This window comes from Hemicordylus capensis, chromosome 1, assembly GCF_027244095.1.
Source record: "Hemicordylus capensis ecotype Gifberg chromosome 1, rHemCap1.1.pri, whole genome shotgun sequence".
Classification (NCBI taxonomy): Eukaryota; Metazoa; Chordata; class Lepidosauria; order Squamata; family Cordylidae; genus Hemicordylus; species Hemicordylus capensis.
The window spans coordinates 288,438,353-288,464,727 of NC_069657.1; the positions used below are offsets into that span (position 1 = coordinate 288,438,353).

Here is a 26,375-nt window from a genome sequence, read left to right on the forward strand (position 1 = left end):
CTTGGCTTTTTACTCAGGCTTTTATGTGATTGTCTCCATTGCTGCTTCTTTGTACCATATATTGTATGGTATTTTAATGTATGTATTTTAAAAAAATTTAATTAGGTCTGTTTTTATATTTTAGCATATTTTAATTGTGTAAGTTTTATAGTCTTGTTTTAACTTTTTCTTTGTGGACCGCCTTATGATTATTTTAATGAAAGGTGGTATATAAATTTAACAATAAATAGATAGATAGATAGATAGATAGATAGATAGATAGATAGATAGATAGATAGATTCTTACTAGAACAACTTGTTTTCTATTCATTTTAGACTCAGAGTATGAAGTAACACTGTGGGAAGCATAGATAAGTTTCTCAGCATCAACCAAAAGGAATGGAGAGAGATGACACAGAAGGTTATGCTGATTGGAAGCATCTGAGAGGCTATGAACAAAACACCACCTACCTGAACTTTGGCTTCACATATGTGGGATCCTAACACTTTCCCAAGGCAAAATGCACACTATCAAGCCATCTTTATTAAACAGACACTTTGAAACAAAGCATAGTAGCCCGGCCAGAAAACCAATGGCCTGTATTGAATGACAACTTGACAGTTTCAAACCTCAGAAGGAGGTGCTTGCTAATACTGTTAGTCAGTGAAAGCACTCTGGGCCTCATATCTAGTAGCACTCAGAACTGCAAATTGCAAGGAAGTACATATCATTGCAGAATCTCTTGGGTTGCCTCTTCTAGTGGATGCTTGAAAGCAACTATATGGCAAAGAGTACACAGGGAAAGTTAGGAAGGCATGTAATGAAGAGCTGATGTCCTACTAAGCTAATTCATAGATACTCATTGTGTTCAATCCCTGCTTTTTCCTTGTCCCTTTGACATTTTGTCCTAGTTTGCTGTGGACTGTGGTTCTGTACCCATTCATTCACCACTTTGAAAATTGCCTCTACCCAGTTAGCAGGAGTCCCATTTATGTCTATAAACCAGGGAGCGCTATATGTCTATATATGGTCTCTATGGCCATAATTTGACTACCTTAATATCTGATTCCTCGATGAATAATCATTAATAATATCCTTCTGGTACCACTCTCAAAAAATACTGTTTCTCAAATAATTCATGAAATGGCACAGGATGTGGAGATGCAACCACTGGAGAGATTGAAAAGAGTCTCTGCTTATGCTCTGTAGGTGGATGAAACTACAGATGTAGGAAATCAGGCTCAGCTGTTGGTATTTGTTCACGATGTTTTCCAAGGGAAGTTTATTGAAGACTTTTTTGTTGTTGCCTTGATTTGCCAATATGAGCAACAGAAGAGGATATTTTTAGAGCCCTTAATCAATACATAGCCACAAAAGGTCTTTCATGGTGCAACTGTGTCAATATTTGCACCAATGGGGCAAAGGCTATGACTGGCAGCAAAAATTGTCTGATAGCAGGAATTCAACAGCGTAGTCCCTAAAGTGGTTCTTACTCACTGCATCTTATAAAGAGAAGAACTTGTGTCAAAGAAACTGAGCCCTGAACTGAATGATGTTTTAGTCTTTGTTGTGAGAATTGTGAATTTTATTAAAACAAGACTTCTTAACTCACACATTTTTGCTGCTCTGTGCAGTGAAATGGCTGCTGAGCACCAAAGCTGCCTTCTGCATTCTGAAGTTCGCTGGCTATCTTGTGGATTTTCATTGAGAAGAGAATTTGGTCTGCAAGAAGAGTTAGCTCAGTTTTTATGGGAGACAAATGCTTCACTTTCTGATTATTTCAAAGACACCCCCCCCCCCCGCCATTGAATCCCAAGCTAGCATACTTGGCAGACTTATTTGATGAACTAAACAGGCTCATTCTAAGCATTCAGAGACCAGATACTAACATACCAGGAATGTGCAAACCAGCTCAAGGTAGAGTCGGTTCGCTTTAATAGATCCCCCTGAAGGATTTATGAAGCGTTCCTTTAAGGATGGGGTGTCCTCCTATGCTGGTTTGAAAATGCTACAGACAATGTATGCACACAATTTCTATATCGTAAATGGTGCGATTAGGGGTGATTATCCAGCGGAGTATACTTTCTGGTCAGCTGCGGGGGCTTCAACTATTGATTATTTGTGGCTCAGTGTTGAACTTGTAAGTTTGATTGAAACTTTTATAGTAGCATCTAGACCAGTTAGTGATCATTTACCTCTTGAATTAACCCTGAGGCCCCAGTCAGAGATCCAAAGATACCCTTCCACTGAGTTTAACAACGAATCCTTAGACGTACTCCCTACCAGAGTGAGGTGGTCTCCAGCAGTGAGGGAACGGGTTACAGAATCTTTAAATTCTGATACTTTATTGAACCTGAAGGAACAAATTTTGAAGGGAATTGATGTAAAATCTGCTTTTCACCAGATAATCGGCTTTTTACGCAATAATCTTTGCTATCCTCTTAAAGCCAATTTGGATACACACCTCTCATACACAAACCCTGGTTTGATGAAGAGTGCCAAAATCTTAAAAAGAAGCTGCTCCTAGAATATAATAAATATCGGTCGACTTCCAATCAGCCCACAAGCGCTCTTATTCATCTTAAGAGAGAATATAAAAGATTAATTAAGAAGAAAAAAGTTGAAGCTGACGCTGCGGACTGGGCACGACTGATTTCAGCTGCCCAGTTAAAGAATCATTCTCTGTTCTGGTGCTTAATTACCAGATATCTGGGTAAGGACATTCCTAGAGTGGACTCCCAAATACCAGCACGGGTGTGGGAACAACACTTTTCTAAGCTATATGCAGCTTCTGGAAATTCTTATGAAATAACGGCTGACTTAGAGGGTGCTCTTCATTGGCCGCCTGTTTCAGAAGCCGAAATAGCCTCCCTGTTGAACCAGTCTAAGTCTGGTACAGCCCCAGGTCCAGATTATATCACCATAGAGTGTTTAAAGGAAAACAGTGATTGGTAGGGGTGTCCACGGAACCGCGGAGCTGCGGTCCGGCACTGGGGTGGGGGGTTCCACTCAAAACAGGGGGGGCTTTACTCACCCCTTCCATTAAAGTCCCGTATTTTTTGTAGTAATCGGGCGGCAAGGTGCCGCCCGCTTCAATCTCCTCTCGGCGCGGGCTCCTCGTATCCATAATCGGGGCGGCAGGATCGCTCCCAGTCCCTGCCGCCCCCTTCAAGCTAAGTCCCCCTCGGCTGGCGGCCACCCCCTGAAGCTCCCCAGAGGTCCCCCGCCGCCCCCTTCTTTCCAAATCTACCCCCATTACAAGAGGACGGCAGGAGAACTCCCTGCCCTCCCCTTCCCCCTTGCTGGCTGGGCTGCAAATGGCTTCTAGGAAGCCTTTCGCGCACATGCGCGAAAGGCTTCCTAGAAGCCATTTGCAGCCCAGCCAGCAAGGCGAGCGGATGGCAGGGAGTTCTCCCGCCGCCCGCTCGCTAAAGTAAGCCTTACTTTAGCGAGAGGGTGGCGGGAGAACTCCCTGTGCGAAAGGCTTCCTAGACCTCTGGGGAGCTTCAGGGGGCGGCCGCCAGACGAGGGGGACTTAGGGACTTAGGGACTGGAAGGGGGCGGCAGGGACTGGGAGCGATCCTGCCGCCCCGATTATGGATACAAGGAGCCCGCGCCAAGAGGAGATTGAGGCGGGCGGCACCTTGCCGCCCGATTACTACAAAAAATACGGGACTTTAATGGAAGGGGTGCGTAAAGCCCCCCCTGTTTTGAGTGGAACCCCGAACCCGAACCAAAACCACCCCGAGCCCGGACCGGTCTGGAGGCCTTTAGAATGGCCTCCGAACCGGTCCGTGCACATGACTAGTGATTGGTGGATACCGGTTCTGGCAGCCCTTTTTTCTCTTGTGGATCGAACAGCCCAAATCCCCGAGAATTGGGGACTTGCTATTGTTATCCCCATTTATAAGAAGGGTCCCAAAGACCAACCAGCCCATTTTCGTCCAATTAGCCTTCTGAGTGCCATTGCAAAGCTGTATTCTAGGCACCTATTGGGTCACTTCATGGAATGGCTTGATTCCAATCAAATTCTGGCAGATGAGCAAAATGGGTTTAGGGCAGGTAGATCTACAACAGACCCGATAATTGTCCTTCAACATCTGGCTGAAAAATATGCAGGGAAATCTCCAGGAGTACTCTTCTCTGCCTTTATTGATTTCAAACAAGCTTTCGATCAGATTTCCAGGAGCAAATTATGGGAGAGGCTCGCTCAAACAAATATCGACAGGAGACTTCTCCTGTTGATGGTTAAATTACACGAGAATACCTCCCTCAGAGTTAGGCTAAACAGGAAAGGTCAGGTGACTAATTCAATTTCAACTAGGTCTGGGGTCAGGCAAGGGTGTATTTTGGCCCCAGCATTATTTAATTTTTATATTAACCCCCTTGTGGAACGCATGAGGAAATTGGATTTCCATCCACCTAAATTAGCTCATAAACACATAAATGTCCTATTGTATGCTGATGACGCGGCATTGATTTCTAGGACGAGAGTAGGACTTAAGCGAATTTTAAAGGAGTTGTCCAACTTTTGCAATGACCATGAATTGTCTTTGAACTATGATAAAACCAAAATCATGGTCTTTGCGCCTAGACCTAGGATGTTTACATGGATGCTTGATGGGCATACTTTAGAGCAGACCACACAATTCAAATACCTTGGAGTTGTGTTACAGGCCAACAGAAGCACTTTTGCTCATAGGGATTATGTTGCTGCCAATGCCCAGAAAGCTGCTTCAGCAATTTGCTCATTGCATATAAAGAAACGAGTTCACTCGCTGCAAGTAGCTTTAGAGCTCTTTAAGGCCAAGGCTCTTGCCTTGCTCCTAGTGGGAGGCGCATTAGGGAACAAAAATAATTATTCGAAGTTGGAGACGGTTCAATCTAAGTTTATTAGGTCTCTTCTTAGATTACCGTGCTCAGTTCCAAATGCTGCTATCAGGCTCGAAATTGGATGGCCACCTGTAGAAGCGAGACTCTGGAAGATGGTTTTTTCTTATTGGCTCAATTTGATTTTTACCCCTACGGGCATTGCTCCCTTGATATTAGAGGATGGTTTTATGTCCCGTTGGAAAAACGATATTAATGTAATGTTAGCGTCCTTGGGTTTTTCCCTGCCTCTAATTAGAGCCTTGGACCATACCAAGTCCAAAACTGCCATAACCCAACGTATTTGGGACATGATGAAGCGGGGGGATGTTGCCCAAATAGGTCCGGACCTACTCCTAGGAGATCAAATCAGCAACTATTTTCCTGCTGAATATTTACTTAGGATCTCTAACGGGGACAATCGTAGGGCTCTTTCAGCAGCCAGACTTAACGCCCTTCATACGGCAGTATTAGAAGGACGTTTTGGGAAGGTGCCCTACAATCAAAGATTATGTCCATGCCAGAATGGTGAAGTGGAGACCACAGAACACCTGATCCTGAGGTGTAGATTTTATATTGAATTAAGGGGAAAGCTTCTTTCCCCACTGCTAATTCATTTTAATTCTAATTGTCCCTCTGGTAGGGACAAGGTTCTTTTTTTGGTTGCTGCCAAGTCAGAGTATGTTTACAGGAGGGTAGCAAAATTCTTATTTATAGCAAGTTAAAAAAATAGTATTATTTTAAAACTCACCACTGGGCCAGTGGTAATTTTGCCGTCTCCTGGGGGTGCTGCTGAGGTCATGGGGGGAAATGTCTCTGAAGCTTCCCCCTCCTCCCGCTGGCCTCCACTTGGTCTTTTTGGGGAAGGTTTGGCCCATTTTTGGGACTTTCTGGCCCTCTCCCAGATCATGGTGGCCATTTTGCATGCACACAGGCTATTTGCTATTAGATCGACAGCAAAAATGATAGCAATCTTCGAAGTTATCACTTCTGTGAGTAGGAAAGTGGACCTATTAATGACATCTTTTGAAAATTTTACTCAGAAGTATTTGGCAAAGAAAGACTCTAAGTCTTTGGTGCCTAGTTTCAGCGAGGTGGCAGGCTTAGATAAGCAACAAAAATAACTGGCTGTAACCTTGGATTTTGGTAGCCTGCAGCTGGAGCTGGAAGAGCTGCAGTTACAAACTGTAACTGGACAATGCAATTAAATCAGATTGTGCTTTATGACTGTCTGAATAATTTTAACAGAAATGGTTGGCAAAGAGAAACAATTCATTCCTTCAGCCAGCTCTTGAGATGTGAAACTCAATTGATTGATCTTGTTGCCACCAATTGACTACCTAGCCCTCCAGCAGCTAAGAGAGTTTTCTTAACTATTAATCAACCCACTATTAGGGGTGTGCAGAACCAGTTCAGTTCAAACCAGGTTCGATTCAAACCAGCCCAGTGCGACTGATTTGAGTTCAAACCAGACTGGCCCCACAAAAGAGGGGGCTGGTCCAAGTTCAAATAGAGTCGGGCCTGGTTAGAAACAGACTGGTTCAAACCAGTTCAGTGGTTCAAACGTGGCAGCCACCATTATTGTAGTCTGTTCATAATTTTTCTGCTCCTGATTGGTTTTTGGCCACTGCCTTCTGATTGGCTAACAATCTCTTTTATTCTGGTTGCTTTGTTGTCATTCAAATGTTTGTGTTGTCAGGGCAAATCTGTCCCCATTAGTTGGGGTGAGGGGTGAGGGAGGGGAGAGCAAAAAGGAGGGAGTTTCAAACTGTATTTAAAGCAGGCAGTGCCTGACTGGCTTTACTCTTCTTCTGGCTTCCAAGGAAGAGCTCTGGCTTTGCTGCTGCTGGCTTTGCCCTGTGCTCATGCTGTGAACCTGCTGCTGTGGACCCCCTGCCCCCCCAACCTCTGCTTCTGCCGACCCTGGCCTGCTCTGCTGCTCCTGTGGACCCTGTCTGTGGACCCTGCCTGCTGACAACAACAATAACAACAAATACTTATATACTGCTTTTCAACAGAAGTTTCCAAAGCAGTTTACAGAGAGAAATAATAAATAAATCAATGGATCCCTGTACCCCAAAGGGCTCACAATCTAAAAAGAAACATGATAGACATCAGCAACAGCCACTGGAGGGATGCTGTGCTGGGGGTGGATAGGGCCAGTTACTCTCCTCCTGCTAAATAAAGAAAATAACCACATTAAAAAGGTGCCTCTTTGCCCAGTTGACCCCTGAGGACCCCTGGATTACCTTGCTGTGTGCCTTTTTCTTTGGATTACCCTATCCTATTTTATTGGCTTGGTATGCCTGCCTTTTTATTTTATTTTATTGATTGCCCCCTTCCTTGCTGTGGATTGCCTGCCTCATCAGGTCAGTGAAACACCCACCACCACCTGCCAGCCTCCCTTCACACACACACACACACACACACACACACACACACACACACACACACATTGTATTTTTGTAGTTTGGTTCTTTTAGGTTTAGAGTTTTGGAAGGTTTGTACTTTTGCTTTTGTGTGGTTTTAGGTTTGGAGTTTTATTAATCATTTGTTTGTGTGTTTGTTTGTTTGAGTGCTGTGTTCTATGTCCTGTTAAATGGTTTAAGGTTTAGTTTTAGGCTCAGTCTTGGTTATTTTTCTGTGCTTTTGGTGTTTAGTTGGTTTCTCTTTAAATAGGGTCTAGTTAGGAGGAAGGGATGTCATGGAGGTGCAGGACGGGGCTACGATCAGGGTTGTGGGCAGAGGGAGGGGTGATGATGGTTGGGGGCGAGGGCAGGAAGAGGGGCCTACATTTCCCAAGTCACACAAGTCCCCTAGAGGTCGTTATGCTCAGGCTCACATTTTTGGTGACTCCTGTTCAGGAGTCACCAAAAGGTGGATAGCGCAGCCACCTATGGCCCAGCCAGACCCCCTAAGTTAGGGTTGACGTACTGACCCTGAAATTTTTTTTTCAAAAATTAAATAAAAATTCCCTGACTGCTTTGAGGGTTAGGTGGTAGGTAGCAACCATCATGCCCTACCACCCAATCCATTTTGTTTCCTTAGGCACTACCCATAGGGAATAATGGGCCTGTTCAAATTCTAATTATTCCCTATGGCAGAACCTATTCAAACCAGTTCAACCCTGGTTTGAATTCAGACTGGACCAGCAGCCGGCTCAACAGAACTAGTACTTGAACCGATGGCCCCCAGTTAGAATCCAGTTCAAATTCAGACCAAATTGCCAGGTCCAGTTTTGTGCACAGCCCTACCCACTATTTCACATGCACTATTCAAGATTTAATCCTTCTTGCATGAATTCCAAATCACACCTGTCCAAATATTCTGACTGTAAGAACACTCTCCCATCAAGTCAGCTCAAATCCAGTACCCATGACTCTAGAGAGAAAGATAAGTTTATTCGGTCATTGACCAGAAAATCTCTGACTCTAGATAAGTAGCCTGACATGGACTCTGTTGCCATTTCTAATCAGTCCTCAGCCTTGTCAAAGACTAGAGAAGAACATGCTAAAAAATCAGCTCTGGCCTAGGGGTGTGCATGGAACCGTCTGGCCCGGTTCGGTTCGAGGCCAGACCGGCCTCGAACGGAACTGAACCAGTTCAGTCCGGCCCCCCATTGAACCCCACCCCCTGGTCTGGTCCGCAAACTTTTAAAATTTTTTTTAAAAGTGAATAAAGTACCAGTAGCCCCTTCAGGGGGGCTTGCTGAGGCCGCACAGGGGTCCGCGCGGGTTCCCTCTCCACCTGCTGGCCTTCTTCATCACCCCCGTGGCTGGGTAAGTAAATCCTTTTTGGCCATGGCCTCACAGAAGGCATTTGTGCATGTGCGGCGGTCACCAAAATGGCAGCCGTTCTCTCTTAAGGCGGCACGAAAGGGACGGAAAGGATTTACTTACCTGGCCGCGGCGGTGATGAAGAAGGCCAGCGGCGGGGGGAGGAACCTGCACAGACACACACACCCGCGGCCTCAGCAAGCCCCCCAAAGGGGCTACAGGTACTTCATTAATTTTAAAAAATAAAAATAAAAAAAGTTTGCGGACCTGCCAGACCGGTTCTGGTCCGATGGAACCGGGGAGGTGGTTTGGTTCGACCATGAACCCGGACTGGACTGCCGGACCAGTCCGCACATCCCTACTCTGGCCTGCAGCCCCCAAAAGGACTTGAATGTTTCAACTGAGAAATGTCTGGTTGATTCCTTTGGAATATCACCAGTAAACGAACAGGATGATATTATAGGCAAGCTAGAGGGCCTCAAGAATATACTTATCTCCTTACACTCTTTTGCTGAACCACTCTCAGCATTTCTCTCTTCTAAAGAGAATTACAGTTTAAAGTATGTTATTGATGACATACTATCAATACAAGAACCAAGTGCCTCTCCTGTTTTCTCCACTTAGAACCTTGAGCTTATTTATTTATCTATCTATCATATTTCTACATGACCTGATATGTACATCTCACTTAACAGCTCCTCAGCCCATGAGATGGATTTGGTTCAACTAGTTGAATGAGAGGAAATTAACCCTTCAGTAGTAAGTGAGAGGTGCAAAACCTGGTACAATGGAAATCTCTACTTCTCCCAACAGCTGAAGATAGGCTGCCAATGTGTACTGATGTAGAAAGAGGCAGTTACATGGAAGACCCCTACTAGCTAACAGCTTCATACCCTACTAATTGACCATCAAAAGACCCTGTTCGGATGCATGCGGGGCATCGTTCGACTTGCAAAGGAGCATGGTAGGGCACTTTATTTGGCCCATTTACTGATTTTAGGGTGATTTGGTGCAGTCTGGGAACCTACTGCCCCTCCCAATTCCCATAGCTCTAATGCTCCAGTATCTATGGTTTCACTATCCGCTCCCCGCCCTGCGGAATGGACCCCTGTGAATAGCGGGGTTCTCCTGTATATATCCTTTTATTTTCATGCATGTTGTTTAGCTAATTATTATGTTTTTATTGTCTTATTATGTCATCTGTTTTTCTTTAAGCATGATGTATTAGCTATAATGTTTTGTGTTGTTTTATTATGCTGCAGCTCTGATTTACAGCCAAAGCAGAATGGTTGAAGGAACAAGTAGGAGTGGAAACAACACTGTGTCCCTGCTTAACAGTTTTGAATAAGAGAGCATCACAATTCACAATTCACTGTGATTTTTGATGTAATCTGTAGCCATCTTACAAGACTTGTTGCCCAGTTTCATAGGTACTTTGGTGAAGTGGAATAGTTACTACAAATTGACTAGGACTAGATCAAGAATCCATTTTCAAGTGCTACCAACAAAGAAATGCTGCATAGTCTGAACGTACATGAAAAAGGTAAACTTGTTGAACTCAGAAATGAGAAGCATTTTTATATGAGAAGCATCTGAGCTGTTAAAAAAAATCTCAAAATTTTGGTTGAACGTTGAAAATTTGTTCTGCAGCAAATACCATCAAAACAAAACAGATCAAGGCTTGAAGTGAAGGATGAGATGAAATCTGTCTGAGATTGCTCCAAGGATTGATGAACTGTGCAAAACCCACGAGGCTAAAGTGTCCCATTGAAATTGTTGCATTATTTTTGATATCTTTCACTTGAATTTTAATATAAGATCTTTATTTTCAGTTACTAATGATCTTACTTTCTTAAAAGTAAAGTATATGTTTGCTTGTTCCATTAATTTCAATGACTGCTTATGAATAATTGTGGTTGTAATAATCCTTAAGAAGGAACAACAATTTGTTCCACACACTTGACTAGTTGTAGGAGGTGGGGTGGGGGGAGATTGGGATTTTCATCTAGAGCAGCACTGGGGGTGATAGAGATTTTCACCTATGACACATTCCACAAGGATCCTGCTGATCATGAAAGAGAGGCAGAAACTAGCACGGAATCTTCTGATGGTTAAGTGATGCTAAGCCTTCTTTTTAAAAAAAAAAAAAGAGGGGTAATACACTAGCAAACATTACCTGATTTGCACAGTCTTTATCTTATAGTAGGCAAGTGTTCTAAAAAGACTTGCAAATCCTGGAAATAGTATGACTTCCTGACACAGATCCCAGCGATGAGTTGTTAGCCTTTGGTCTGACTTACAAATGATGCAAAGTGAATACTATCCTTTCATGATTTATTTTAAAAAAATGCATATGATTATCAAATATTGTTAAGTAACTTAAGTGATATCATTGTCATCACTGATGTGTAATAGATAGAGGAAAAGATATATGTCCTAGTCATTAAAGGGAGTACTTATGGAGAACATATCTTCAAACTATTTGAATAATAAAGTCATAATATATTCCTTAACCACTGATGCATATATTTACTTACTTACTTATTTATAGGATGTAAGGGTCACCCTTCAATATAAACTCCTATACAGTACACAGCTGAAAGAAGAAAACAATAAAATAATCAATCAACAAGACCATGTGAAATAAGGTTCCTAGCAGATGCTGTCTGGCCCTATTCCTCAGGCATTCTCCAATATACATATAGACCCCGACACTTGTAGGCTGGAATCACACAATCTGTACAAATATCTGTACAATATTTTAGGACATTGATGATACCATTTGGATCTACACACAAGGGCATCCCATGTATATTACCCAATGTGTGGATGTCGGGCAGGTCAAAGAGGTCAGCTGGTGTGATCACGATTTCTGCTTTCCGAAGAAGAATGCCTGCAGAGAACTAATTCTTAATTCTCTTCTGTATTTGAGAAACAGAGTTCTTGAATAGGAAGTAGAAAGCAGATTTATGAAGGGATATCAGTAAGCTAACACATACAATAGTTAATCCTCAGTGAAAGTATAACATGAATAAGGCATGCCAGGCAAAATAATGAGTTCAGTTCAAAGGCCTTTTCTTATTTAAACAACTACGAAAGAGTTATTATCACAGAAGTGGCTTGGTTGTAAATAGGATGCAACCCCAGCAGAATGTAAAATAAATGGCGTAAATTTTAAATTCAGTTGGCAACATTGCCTTGAGTGTCTTCAATCCCCATTTGAACAAAATTCTTCTTTTTCATTTACAACTAGAAACATAGAATGGAAATTATAGCAAAAATATGAATGATATAAATCCTTATTTAAAGCACTTGAAAAGTCTGTAGGTCCACAAATGTGCTTTAGAGAAAGGCATCAGGTACTTCCTATTGATTTCAAAAGCCTGTAAATCAGATCTATGTAAACCATTACTCGAAGAGTGGATTTGCATGGTCTTTCCCCCAAAAAAACAACTAAAAGATTTTCCTTTAAGAACTTAAGAACTTCCTCTACAAACTTTTCAGTATTGGTGTCAGGATAAAGAAATGGTCTCTTAAGAAACTTTATATTGTCCACAGAGCCAGAATGATGGAGGTCGTTTACACGACCAGATGACTGCAGAAATGTTTCTGGGAGTGTGGAGCGCGCTCCCAGACAAGCAGCTCTGGAAGCTGGAATGACATTTCCTGGCCTCTGCAAATCCCTCAATGCACCACATGACATGCATGATGCATTGAGGGATTCCCCCAGGGGATGGGTGCTCAAGGCGCCCATCTCTTTGTGAGGCTGGGCTGGAAGCAGCACATGCTCACACATGAACAGCAAGCTCAGGTTAAGGGAGCGTTCACTCCTTTAACCTTGGCTAACCACTTTGCTATAAAGCTGGGCTATGAGGTGCTGCCCATCCACATCTCACATGCTGCCTAACCCGGGCTGGGGTTCCCTAGCATGGGTTAGGCTGTGTGGGAGAACCTCATCATCAGTGGCGGAGCCACTATTGCATGAATGGGTTCAAAGAACCCAGGGTGCTCCCCTCAAGGGCTGTGCCTCGCCCCCCTGCCCCACCCCCTGCATCTGATGTCAGACACCGGGGGCAGGGCTTTGCTCAGAAACGGGGGGGGGGTGTTTCCGAGCAAATTCCCAGCCAGCACCATGTCCACAGCATGGCCGGGAACGGCTCTACCTGCTTTAAAAGGTAGGGAGACACATTCCCAGCCAGGCTGGGAAGCTGGCGCTGGGCTAAGCAGTTCAAAAATGGAGCCACGCAGCTCTGTTTCTGAGCAAAACCCCACCCCCTCAGACGCAGATGCATGGGCGGGGCAGTGGGGCCACAGTAGTGAGTGAACACGGGCTGCTGCTGGCCTCCTAAGGGCCTGCGCCTCATGGTCTCTTGAGCAACTTCCTACTATCCACAGAGCAAGAGTCTTGGTGTATGCCTATATTCCTAGTAGAAACGAACATATATAGTTGCATAATACTGAGATACACTGATCAGTCTAGCCCATTATAGTCTGTTTTGATTGGCAGCATGGATCCCAGGTTTCAAGCAGAGGTTCTTCCAGCCAGCTACTTGACCTGGGGATGCCAGCTGTGTTCCTTCTAAAAGGGAGAGGAGAGCTGGTCTTGTGGTAGCAAGCATGACTTGTCCCCTTAAGCTAAGCAGGGTCTGCCCTGGTTGCCTATGAAAGGGACATTAGAAGTGTGAGCACTGTAAGATATTCCCCTCAGGGGATGGAGCTGCTCCGGAAAGAGCAGAAGGTTTCAAGTTCCCTCCCTGGCTTCTCCAAGATAGGGCTGAGAGAGATTCCTGCCTGCAACCCTGGAGAAGCCACTGCCAGTCTGTGAAGACACTACTGAGCTAGATAGACCAATGGTCTGACTCAGTATATGGCAGCTTCCTATGTCCCTATGATCCCCAAGTGTTGTTGACTACAGTTCCCACAATCCCCAAGCAAATGCCATTGCAGCTGGGGATTCTGGGAGTTGTAGTCAACAACATCTGGGAAACGCTGTTAGAGGGAACACTGCAGGGGCGTAACTATAATAGGGCAAGGGAAGACATTTGTCTGGGGGCCCACTGCCTTGGGGGGGCCCCCAGAGGCAAGTCACCTGACTGACTCCCCCAGCTGCACACCTGCCCAGGCTTCCTTCAGTTGTATTCAAAATTGATGTGAGTGTTAAAACATGGAGCTACCAGAACAGCATGTCTTTCTGTAGTACCATTAAATGACTTGCATCGTACACAATTTACAAAACCTTTATATATATATTTATATATATATTTATATATAATCTTACTATGCTTTTTGTTACCACTATTCAGCCTCATTATCTATCTATCTATCTATCTATCTTACTATGCTTTTTGTTACCACTATTCAGCCTCATTAAGATTTCTTTACTTCATGAACTGAACTTCAGTGAGGGAGGGGGGGGCATTTTAAAATCTTGTCTCTGGGCCCACTCCAACCTTGCTATGTCCCAGGAACACTGGATGCCAGGGACTGAGCCTGAGACCTTCTGCATGCATTCATGTGCCCTGCCTGCCATTAGCTGCAGCCCTCTCCCCTGGGCCTCAGCAAATGGTTTCTTTCATTTCTCTCCCACTTGTGAAATAGCTTCTGCTGCTACAGTGCACATTCTTCTTTGTACTCAGCAGCCTATATCAGGCAACACCAACCTGACAGAGATTCTTAAATCATAAGTCAACTGGAAAGAAACCCATTTCTTTATTTTAGACAACTATTTCTAATCAGTCATCACAATCTAAAGAAAATGAAATGTCTAGAGAAGTCTCTGTCTTTCTTTCTGAGGCATCTTTTTGCACATGGCTTTGTTTAGAATTAATGAATCAAATGTTTCACCTTGATCTGCTACTGTACTGCACTGGATCCAATCCAGCTGAGATTCACAGCTGACTTGTGGCAAAGAATGACTTTAGAAAGCTATTAATTTGATTTTTGAATTGTGTTTGTTTAAAACATATACACGTAACCTTAAGCTTTTGCTAGTTCTCAACAGGATGAGGTAATTCCATAAATGGGATTTTAATTCCATTTTACCCTAATGTATTTCTTTTAGTTTATTCTTTTAAATACAGCTCTATCATATTCTCTTGTCATTTCTGCCATCACTTCCTATTATACACTGGAATGTGGGAGACACACAGAGGATGGATGTGCTAAAATGCAATAATTATGTTTATTGGATTACAAATTACTTGGGAGTAATTTGTTTTATTCATCCAGGTAGAAGAAAATGAAAACTATTCTGGAAATTAAAGGTCTGCCAATGTGTCACAAAATTATCTTGTGTATTAAAAGTGTCATTAAATGCTTTCTTTAAAAACAACCCTTTAAATATGGTAAATGCCATGGCTAAGAGATCCAAAGAACAGAATATAGAATCAGTGTGGATAAAATAACGAGAAAAAATTTAGACAGTATATAATGGTATATACATAAATGTCATTTGTTCTTTTGGGGTGATGCCACAAGCAGATCTCAGTATTGATTAAAATGTATGTAATGGGATTCTAAGGATTAACATTTCATCCTGTTGTTCTTAATTTCATGTTCTGAGAACTTAGAAATACTATGAAAAATTGTTATTTTTCTTTAAAGCAGGTTATTCTGCACTGTATGGACTAGAAGCAGGGATCCTCAACGTTGGGCCCCCAGATGTTCTTGGACTTCAGCTCCCATAATCTCCAGGCCCAGTGGCCTTTGGCTGGGGATTATGGGAGTTGAAGTCCAAGAACATCTGAGCGTCCAACGTTGAGGATCCCTGGACTAGAGGATTAGTCACACCTTACTCCATGCACCTATAGGTGTGTCAGTATGCATGTACACATGTTTGTATGAATAACTATACAGTGCAGGTGTTCATTTAAAGGCAATCCATACAGACTGCTTGGACTGATGCACATGTGTCGAATGTAATGTGAGACTAAATGCACAAACATAAGATTAGTGGTTGCATATATCATCTCCCTCTGAGGTAGCTGTGTTAGTAGCAGCAAAACAGAGGCTTGTGACACCGCGAGTGCTCAGCTAACCCGGCTTTTTAAATCGTGATTTGCCGCTGCGTGGCTCCGCACCGCAGCAACTCATGAGGAGACCCCCGGCAGGGAGGCTAAATGCAGCCTCCCGGCTTGAGGGGTCTCTCCAGCATGTCCCGCGCACTTGCGCAGGGCATGCTGGAGCTTCCGGCAGGCCGCGTGGCCCCCGAACTCCCCAGCCCCCACCGGCTCCGTAATGGTTTGGTCTAACTCAGTTCGGTCTAATCCGCTCTCCTCGCAAACCCCATCTTGGCAGTTCCCACTGATTATGAGAACCGCCTCAGGGTGTGAACCACCGGGATCAGGCCCAATCCCAGCAGGCCAGCATAGACTAGACTGGTTTTTAAGCCCAGTTGTTAGCCAAGGTTAAGGGAGTGAGTGCTCCCTTGCCCCTGGCTACTGCTTGTGTGTGAGCACAGGCTGCTTCCAGCATGTTGCGTGCTGCATTGTGGGCTTCATGGAGGCTGGTACAATCAGTCTGGGCCTCAGATCAATCTGTTGTGGCCACCCTGGCTACCACACTGGGTCCGGAGATACAAATCCAATTTTTTTTCCTGATGTGGAGTTACCTCCGTATTAGGAAGCAGTGGCGGTTATTGAGGCTGTGAGCTGGAACGAGGCATCCACAGCAGTACAAAACTTCATGAATGACCAAGTTTGGGCAACCAGAGACTCAGTAAGCCATGGCCACTGGCCAGTTGAATTGTCACTCAAGCCAGCCCTCATGCCTGAGAAGACATGGGAACTGCGCCAAGCCTGAATTGCATCTGTCATGAACTCATATGCAGCTAATTGGGTAAACATTGGGGATAGAATTTGTTGGGTAGGACCGGCTACTTTCACCACTAGAGGGGGTGCTGTGTCTTTTACAAACACCTCTGCCTGTGTTACCTTAAAAGCTGTGTACTGTTTTTCATTTATGATATTATGAAAAATAATCAGTACTATGTGTTAAGCGTAAGTATTTGTTATATGGGGCTTTTGTTATATCTGGTAGGTTCCTTAGCTTTTCATAATTTTCAGTTCTCATTTGAACCTAATGATTATGGTTTTTAATCTGACAACTTCCTTCTTCTTTTTTCTTTTCTTGTTTAATTTAGTAAATTGTATTACTTTTATTGTATCTTTTGTTTATCTTATTGTTGTGAGCCGCCCCAAGCGGTAGTGCACTGGAGGAATGGGGTATAAATATTTTAAATACTGTAAATAAATAATAATAAATAATAATAAATATTGTCTTGTCTTAGCTTACTTGCTTTTGTAATAGGTTTGTGTTATATGTTCAGGAAGAGGAGGGCTCCGGCAGCCATTGTGGTACCGACCCCTCCTCCTCCAGTATTTATAGGAATTTCTAGTGGAGTTTTGTGTGTGTGACATTCAGAGGATTGGGGGTGGGGGGCATTACTGGAAGGTTCAAATTACTGTGCTGCACTCATCTTATTTCTGCTATCCCCTCTTTCAGATGATTTTTAAGCACTTTAAAATGTGCTGAGGAACCTAACCCAAGATTCCCATAGATGCAAGATTTCCAGTATTTCGGTTTGGGCCATTTGCAGTTGTAGGCAGGAACGTAACCTCAGTGGAAAATGAGGGGGGAAATGAGGGGAACATATGACATTGTGACCAAAAAGCACCCTGTTTGGTAACTCTAGTTACACTGGGAGATGGCTGTCTGTAGCCTCCAGACACATGCTTAGTTGAAGATATTAGGTGCATATCACAACCTTCCTGTTCTCTCAGGCTTTAATTAGAATTAATTTTAATAATTTTTAAAACTTGTAATAATTTTATTATATTGTTTTTTCTGTCACGTATTTTAATTTTGGACTTTTAAATATTTTAAATTTTGTACACCGCCTAGAGATATACATATCCGGCGGTATAAAAATATGATAAATAAATATTCTCAAACAGAGGAAGATGTCTTCTGCTGTCAGGCCACTGGTCCATCTAGCTCAGAACTGTTTACACTGATTGGAAGAGATGCTCTAGAGCAGGGTTTCTTAACCTTGGGCCCCCAGATGTTGTTGGTCTACAACTCCCATCATCCTCAGCCACAAAGACCATGTCTGGGGATGATGGGAGTTGTAGTCCAACAACATCTGGGGGTCCAAGTTTAAGAAAACTTGCTCTAGAATTTCAAACAGGGGTCTTTCTCAGCCCTGTCTGGAGCTGCTGCAGATTTAACCCAGGACCTTTTGCAAGCATAGCATATGCTCTAACCATGAGTGAGGGCCTCTCCTCCAAAGTTCAAAAATGATCGAATATACCTTTTTAATGGATTCCCAGAAAGCCACTTCCTTTTCCAGAAAGGATTCATATCCCACCCTGAAAAGTGTTAAAGTGGACTCATTTCCCCAGCTTCTTTGTGTGTTAAGGAGCAAAAGTAGCAGCTTGGAAGGCAGACAGACAACTTCTGAGAGACAGAGACTGAGTTTGGGAGAGACTAGAATGGAGAAGCTGAACAGAGAGCAAAAGCACCTTGGGGTACTTATGTAATTTGTTGCTGATTGTAGGAGTGCTCTGCTATTGCAACTCTATCCAACGCTTTACTTGTATATTTGAAAATAAACCACACATTATAAACACCAAAAGCCTCCAGTAATCTCTTCTTCTGGGAAGGCAAAGTCTAAGTAATGCATCGCTCTGGAATTTCTCAATACTTGGGAAGTAAGCACGAACTAAAAAGTAAGTACAAACTAATTTAAATGAATGCATCTGCAGAAACTTCATTTTATTTAAATGAGGGAGAGCGAGACAGAGAGAGAGAGAGAACGCTTTGGAAATTAAAAGAATGTCGCCAAAGAAAAGGAGATTATCCAGAATTCACTGCCAGAAAAATTGCAGTAAAATCATGACAATGATTAATAATAAAGAGAACAAATAGCTACATAAATTGGTTGCTTGGAAGAATGTAGGTTTAGGAATAGGCTGAGACAAGGTAGCATGATACAAAAGAGCAAAAGGTAGGGCAAAATTAGATGATGTGGAATTTTGCTGGTTTTGTTTTTGGACCAGTGTTAGTCCAGTTAAATTTGATCCAAAAGCTTAGACTCTCTCAAATTCTGTCTCTTATGACTTACTGGACGCACATATGGCACTCAGTAAAATAAACAATCTCTTTTTTTTTTACTGATTTCAGAAACTATAACCAGAACAATCTTCCAGTAGAATGTACAGGCTTTAAGAACTCCTTTCTCTCGATCTCAGATTTCAGATTTGCACAGGAAATGGTCTATATGCAGAGTAGAAAGAAATGTAATAGTTAATATACCATCGTCAGCACAAATAGTTTTCCGGGATGCAAGTGTGACAGATGCAAGTTATTTTTTACACAAGAATAAATCATTCTGCCCTTTAGCTGTCAGGCTGTCAGCTTCACCTCTGTAATTTGGAGAGAGCACTTCCTACTCTTTCATAAAATGGCAGATTTCAGGTCTGCAGCCTTCTTTGTAAGTAATTGCTGGTTTCATAAGAGCCGACATTCTCTTTTCATAATAGCTAATATTCTCAGGCATAGATTCCTTTATTTAGAACGAAAGCTCAACTCCTACTTTCTTCAAAGTCTAAGTAATTAACCCTGGGAAGGGGAAGAATAAGATAGCCTTTGCATACCTTATTTGCACCATACGCTAAAAAATGCTAAGCTTGCGTTTTAATTTGCTACAAAATATATTCCATTTGATAACCCAATGGCAAATTAAGAACCTATACCGGGAACAAACATGGCTAACGTTTTATTTGTTTTAGTTGCATCTGTTAAATGTCTTTGTCCCAAATAAGTCAGCAATTTAGCGCTCATTCTCATCAGAACAAAGAAGGTAGAATTGGAAAATATTATCTGTAAAGTAATTTTTAAAAATGGGCAGCACTGTGAGTATGTAAGCTGGTGTATGAGTTTTTTATTTGCATTTGTATTTTGTGGAGGTGGCAGTTGTCAGAGATAGCTGTGCTCTGGTGCTTTGACAAGCCTATAGAACTGCGAGTAAGTTTGCCATCAGTCATAAAAGTGTTAACGGAAACAAAAATGTTATAATTCAGATGGACAAGTGAGTCACATATATAATTGTCACCCAACTATACTACACCAACTAGAATGCTGATCTCTATTTCTTCTCTTACCTATATCCATAGCTCAGCAGTATCATCTTCCATTATTAAGGGGGGAATACAGTTAAAATGCTCAACATAGAGAAAATGCAAAAAAGAAAAGAAAAGAAAGATATGATATAATAACATCTTTTCTGAAAGAGCTGAGTGTACTCTCAAACATCAGTGGTGGCTATACAGATACTGGTTGACATCCAGACTAATGGTGCGTGCAGAACACCAGAGCCCGGACAAGTTATTTGTGTGCCCTAGGCAGAGTTTGAAAATGGCACCTCCCCTCAATGAAAGCATGAAATACACCATTTTACCAGTTATTTTTTTGTCAACTTTAAATGAACATACAATGTCACAACCAACTATATTGAAGAAGCATTTGCTTCGTTTTCTTCAGTTGTATTTGGTTTACTGAAAAGAATTTGCCATAGGAATTTGCCCTGCTAACTGAGCAAAGAGGCACCTTTAAAAAGTGTTTTTTAGAGAATAACTGGCCCTATCTAACCCCCAGCATAGCATCCCTCCAGTGGCTGTTGCTGGTGTCTATCTTATGTTTCTTTTTAGAATGTGAAACCTTTGGGGACAGGGATCCATCCTATTCCTTTGTTTATTATTTCTCTCTTTGGAAACTTTTGTTGGAAAGCGGTATATAAATATTTGTAGCAGTAGTAATAAGTTGTTTTCAATGTCTGAAGGTTTGTTATGTGTCAGACAGCAACTGTTTCAAGTCTCAAGTGACAAATTTGAGGGGGATATACAACAGGGTTCTGCCATCCTTGCTGTCATAAACAACATATTCATAGCTGTGGGGCAGCCATGTAGTCCTGGCTGAGGGGTAGTTGTGCCTAGCTGTACCCACATGACCAGAGAAAAGAAAACAAACTGGCACCTTTTGCCATGGTGATTCTCTTTATTTAGCAGGGGGAGAGTAACTGGCCCTATCCATCCTCAACACAGTACCTCCAGTGACTGTTGCTGGTGTCTATCTTATGTTTCTTTTTAGAATGTGAGCCCTTTGGGGACAGGGATCCATCTTATTTGCTTGTTATTTCTCTGTGTAAACCACCCTGAGCCATTTTTGGAAGGGCAGTATAGATATCAAATTAATAACAACAACAAAAACAACAATGGAGGAAATGCTGAAAGAAGCATTGTGGTAGTGCCATGCTGGCTTTAGCCCTGCAGGTTTGCCAGAGGTAGAGTTGAGAGGGAGAGGACAGAGAAGGTGGGGAACCTGGGCCGGGGTCAACCCACAGGTGCTCATGATCTCACATGATGGGATCTTAGGTCCCTGCAAGACTCGCTTCAGTTGTCAGGAATTATTTAGCTCTGAATTGGGCTGGAAGGAGAGAAGGCCACGGATTGGGTGAACATTTCAGATGGTAGGATTAGTGAATTACTCCTGAAGTGCAGGTGAGAGTCTTGTTTCCCACTATAGCTGCATCCATCTGACTTTTGTAATGGTTCGGGTAAGTTATCCCTTCCTTCCCCACACTGCAAATCGCTAAATATGCATACAGTACTGGCCACTGAAAGGCTTTGGGCCTTTAACACCTGTGACTTGATAAAGTATATGCCACAAAGGGATGATTTATTAAAGAATATGTTTATATAGTATAACACTTGATAGTTCAAATGGCCCCTGGTTGCTCCCCTATGTGTGCTGCACCCGAGGTGGCTGCCTCATTTGCCTAGCCTTTGCCCCAGCACTGGGTGGGAGCACAGAGGGCTGCAGCCCCACACTGTTAATGATGCATGCAGTTCCTGGAAATATTTATATCTGCCCTTTGGGCTAAGACTCGAGAAGGTGGCTACTTATTGGAAGTATAATTATCATGAAAGACAGAACAATACTCCTTATTCAATCCTGGTATGCTGGTAAATGTGCAAAGTAACCAAGAAAAGAATTGTTTAGCCTTTGCAAGTTTTCAGCAAACCCTAGTAAAAGAAATCAAGTTACACAGTAAGGGCAAACCTAGGTGTATTGTGAAAATTTGTCATCGCTTCCATGTTGCTAGGCTACAAGAGGAATGTGAAGATTTTCTGACCTAAGTAGCGCTGGGGGGATCTGTATTTTCCTTCAAGTTTGTTATGCGAGGTGAATACATCAGTGCATGCATTCAGGGTTTCTTTTTATCATATTAAAGTATAAAAGAAACAGAAAAGGTCAAGGGCAGGTTTGACGGTTGGGCTCTCTGGACAGAGCTGGCGGCCTTTTTTGGGCCAGAAACTGCCACTGCCATAGGCCTAAGAGACAGAGTCTGTCAGTAGACTCAGGCATGTAGTTTTCCATGATGATGGAAAAAGAACAAATTTTTAAAAACCCACCTCTGAGTAATTGTGAATTTGGATGTTTCTACATAGAAAGAGATGGAAGTATATTTATTTATTTATTATTTATTTATTTGATTTCTATACTGCCCTTCCAAAAATGGCTCAGAGCGGTTCACAAATATGCAAAACATTTATTACGAGAGCCTCTTAGGCTGTTTCACTCATGCAAGCAGCCATGTTGATGGCCATTTGAAATACAACCATATGGAAGCTGCTCCTTGTAGTGAGATATATGTGCGAAGTTATTATACCATTTTTTCCATGCCTATGCAAACCTTTCGTAGGTTGTAAACACATGAACACTACTAGAATCAGATCCAGTGCTATTCACACAAATAGCTGTCACATGGACTAGCTTTCACATACTTGTGTGGTTAGTGGCCACCTATGCCTACTCACGAACTAGGCCTCACAGTTGTTGTTTTTTAAAGGTCATTGTCATGTCATTGTCTCCAAGGGTGAAGACATACATTCAAAGTGTGGTGGAAGCATTTAAACATGCATTCTCCCCCTGGAAGAAAAGTAAACCTTGATATATATGCTCAAGTTACTTTGGCCTGTCTTTAGCCCAGTTTACATATGGAGAAATGGAAGCAACCAAAGGGTATATGGACTAGGGCAAATGGTGACTATATCAAGAGTGCATTAAAAAAAATCAGAAAGCAGCAAGAACCATTCTATCTACTGGTTCTGCTGACCGAAGCCATTATTGAATATCAACAGTAAACACAACTCAGAACCATTAAAATAAATGAGGATTTTGCCACTAACATCAATGAGATGTTGTCTAATGATTATTGTTTCTTTCTCAAAGAAAAACAATGCTTTATAGATGTTTGCTAGCAAAAATCTTCACAGAATTCCAAGTGACATTGAACTGAGCACTCTCTTTTGGTCTCATATTCTCTGAACAAATGTGCAGTCCATAAAGGAGCAAAGTTACAGTTAAGTTCATCAAATTAAATCTTTTCAAATATTTGCATTGATAAAAGCTCCCTGAAGTTAACATCTGTTCAGCGCTTAATGGCTACTGATACAAATGGGAACAGAAGTATTTCAATCCATGTCCAACAAATACAGATCATTCTCTTCCTCTCCCAGTGGGTGAACAGAATGTTACTGCAGAGGAGAAAGGTTATATGCGAACATTTGTTGTTACGCTGGGCATCCCATCTGTCCACTCTTTTACTTTAATTACATAGGATGCCTTCCATTTCCTGAGGAAATTGGCCCCCTCTCCCATTTTCACTTTTGTATAAACTGTTTGGTCTCCTTTTTTTAGTTATTAGGCTTTGGGGTGTCCTACTGTGATATATACATGAATAATGTAATAGAAAAGTGTACGTTATCTGCTTTCTATTGAAGAATGTTCTGTATCTGATGTACCATTGTGTACCGTGCCGCTTTGATTCCAGCATCATCATGCCACAGGTTTGGAAAGCAAATGCTCTTCCATACCTGCACCATCTGGCCAAGCCCTACGAAACATTTTAATAACTGCCCCCCTCCTCACACAAACACACCATAAGATAGGCCTTACTGTTATTTGTAATCCAGTACAGAGGAAACAATGGGTATGACTCAAGCAGCAGGCAATGCCATTGTATGCTGCAGAATAGAACTGTTCACTGTGCTAATGGCAATTAAGGGCCTGAAAAGAGAAGGGGAGAAGCACCCTGGCATGTGATATTCCACTGACATCGGCTACTTCTGTGTAAAGGGCTTAGGATTGAGGTGTAAACGTTTAACTTCATATTCTTTTCTAAGGAGAACTACAAGATGCTGTTGTAGCCAAGGGAAATCACCTTTTATCTGACTTATATAGTGTTGTTGCAACATGCCTACTGATTTACGTAATTAACTAACTAATGTGACCCACCTTTCCACCCACAGAGTGTGACCCTTCCTCTTTTTTTATCCTAGCATAATGGGACTTGCGATGAGGGATGTGCACAAGCACATCCTGCTCCTGCTCCCAGTGTGCCTGTCCTTCCTTCAGTATGTGTGTCTGAACCGCTCCTCACACATGATCTACAAGGAGGGAAATTGCACACTGGGAGGTGGAACAAGGAGATTACACATACAAATCCTTGCATGAATGGACATAAAGTAAGCAGCGGCATGGAAGAGAGACTACAGCATGGTTTTAAGAACTTAAAGGATGAAAACAAAGCCCCTTAAATTCAACATGGAAGGCATCTTATTAACATAAATACAAATGAGAAATCTAGTGTATTCCTTTAGCACTAATCAAGGGTATTGTGTCATTTTGCTATTTGGAATTCACAGATTTGTACACATTCTGTGAGTGTCTGAAATATTAATTACCCTCTAAAACTGAGTGGATTGATTTTATGTACTTTGGCAGCAGGCCACAATAACTACTCTGTATTTTCTATTTTTAAAAATATTTAATTCCCCTGCCACATAAACTAAGTGTATTTGGTCTCAGTTTTAATACAATTAGGCATAAATAGAGCTGATACTGAATAATTAACAACCATTTCATTTCTGATCCATCAAATGTGTGGACATCAAATCAGTAGACTTATTAAATTCAGGTAGCCAAGAGATATCAAAATTTTGTAAGAAAAATGTCTCCTCACATTTTCCATCTATCACATCCCCCAAAATCTAAAAAGCTAAGTTCAGCCAACCACTTAAAGGCTTGTGTCTGACTTTTAAGGATAACATTTCACATTACCCATTCTTTCCTTGTATCAGGCCTTCTTCACCAAATGACACACATAGCTGTACTTCTAACGAACAAGTATGCACCAGTACAGATGTGTGAGATCTTCATATGTGATGGAGTATACAACCGTGCCAAGCTAGCAGCAGGATTCTGGCCCTTAAGGCTTAGCTATGAATGAGTCTTGATTATGTTATTTCAGATTGCATTTAAAATAATTGAATGATTCTCCATAGGGGGGTGGGGGAGGAACCTCCCTGTCCATAAAAAACTGTCAGAGAGAAGAGTCCTAGCCTAGCCATCATCCAGACATCCTATTATCTATGTGCTGGAAGGGTTTTTATATGAAGGAGCACGACATCGTGAATGCCCCCACTGCAGTATGAAGTGAGATAGTCCAGACACAGGTGATCTCAGTGACTGGTTCAAATGATACTGGCCTCAGCACACATGAAGAAGGAAGGGGCACACCAAGATAGGGGGCACTTATCCCTGTGATTGTGTGGAGGATGTTTATCCAAATGACCCCTAAACATGCGCCATTCATATGAACAGTTTGCACAATCAAAGGATGTACCACAAGGGCTGTCTATCCATGCATGCCCCCTCCGTCTTCACATGTGCTGGTATAGTTTGAACTAGGGATGTGCACAAAATAGATTCTGCATTTCGTTCTGAGCTCGAAATGAAATGCCAAACGGCTGAAATATGTCATTGAAAAAGCAGTTGAACTGGCTGTTTTGACAAAACAACTCAAAATGTTTGGGTGTTTCGGCCATAGGGAACAATGGGGAAACTTGAAACAGCTTCTAGGGACACCAAAGTGGATTGGGTGGTAGGGAGTGATGGGTCCTACCCAGGAGCGGAGCCACCACAGTGTGAACAGGTTCAAATAATGCCTCGTGCCCTAGCCACACCCCCTGCATCTGATGTCAGATGCAGGAGGCATGGTTTTGCTCGTAAATGGGACCATGCACCCCTCGCTGATTGGTTTTCTGGGGGAGGGAGGAGGGAATTTCAAAATGTAAAGGGACTGGGAGGCAAAGAGAAAAAGCCCTTATGCCTCTCTTGGAGAAGAGGATACATCAGGACAGGAGGAAGGAAGGTTTAACTTTGTGGCTTTGTTTTTCTTAACACTAAGTATAATATTTATTTGTTTGTTTGTTTGTTTATTTAAACTTCTATACCGCCGTTCCAAAAGGTTCAGGGCGGTTTACATTAAAACGCCATTAAAATCAGTTAATAATTAAAACAAAAATTATAAAAGCATAAACAATGATTAACAATTAAATACATCATAAAACAACAACTAAACAGTCAGAACAATTTAAAAACAAGTTTTTAAAAGCTGAGAAAGCCTGGTCGAAGAGATGTGTTTTCAGAAGTTTTTTTAAACATTGCTAGAGATGCTGTGCTGTGCTATTGCTCCTATAACTATCTGGTTTTGCTGGATCTCAAATTGACAAAGGGGGAACAAAAAGGGAGGGAATTTCCAAATGTATGCAAAATGTATGCATTTTCTGCCTCCATTTTCTGGGAGGCAGAAAATGGAGAGCCCTTACATCAGGAGAGGAGGAAGG

General features: G+C 42.3%; 1 long non-coding RNA gene across 4 annotated transcripts in view; it reads right to left on the bottom strand.

The window, feature by feature from the left end:
• Positions 1-503: 503 nt before the first annotated feature.
• LOC128340650 (uncharacterized) overlaps positions 504-26,375 on the bottom strand; it is a 38,899-nt gene continuing 13,027 nt past the window's right edge. Inside the window, exons 2-6 of one of the 4 annotated variants that reach the window (XR_008313858.1) lie at positions 11,167-11,221; positions 2,445-2,560; positions 2,176-2,333; positions 1,593-1,702; positions 504-757 (exon numbers count right to left, since the gene is read on the bottom strand). This is a non-coding gene — a long non-coding RNA (uncharacterized LOC128340650). Of the gene's footprint in view, positions 2,334-2,444; positions 2,561-11,166; positions 11,222-11,443; positions 12,569-26,375 lie in introns of those variants that run through there. The other 3 variants (XR_008313855.1, XR_008313857.1, XR_008313856.1) reach the window with 3 other exon arrangements.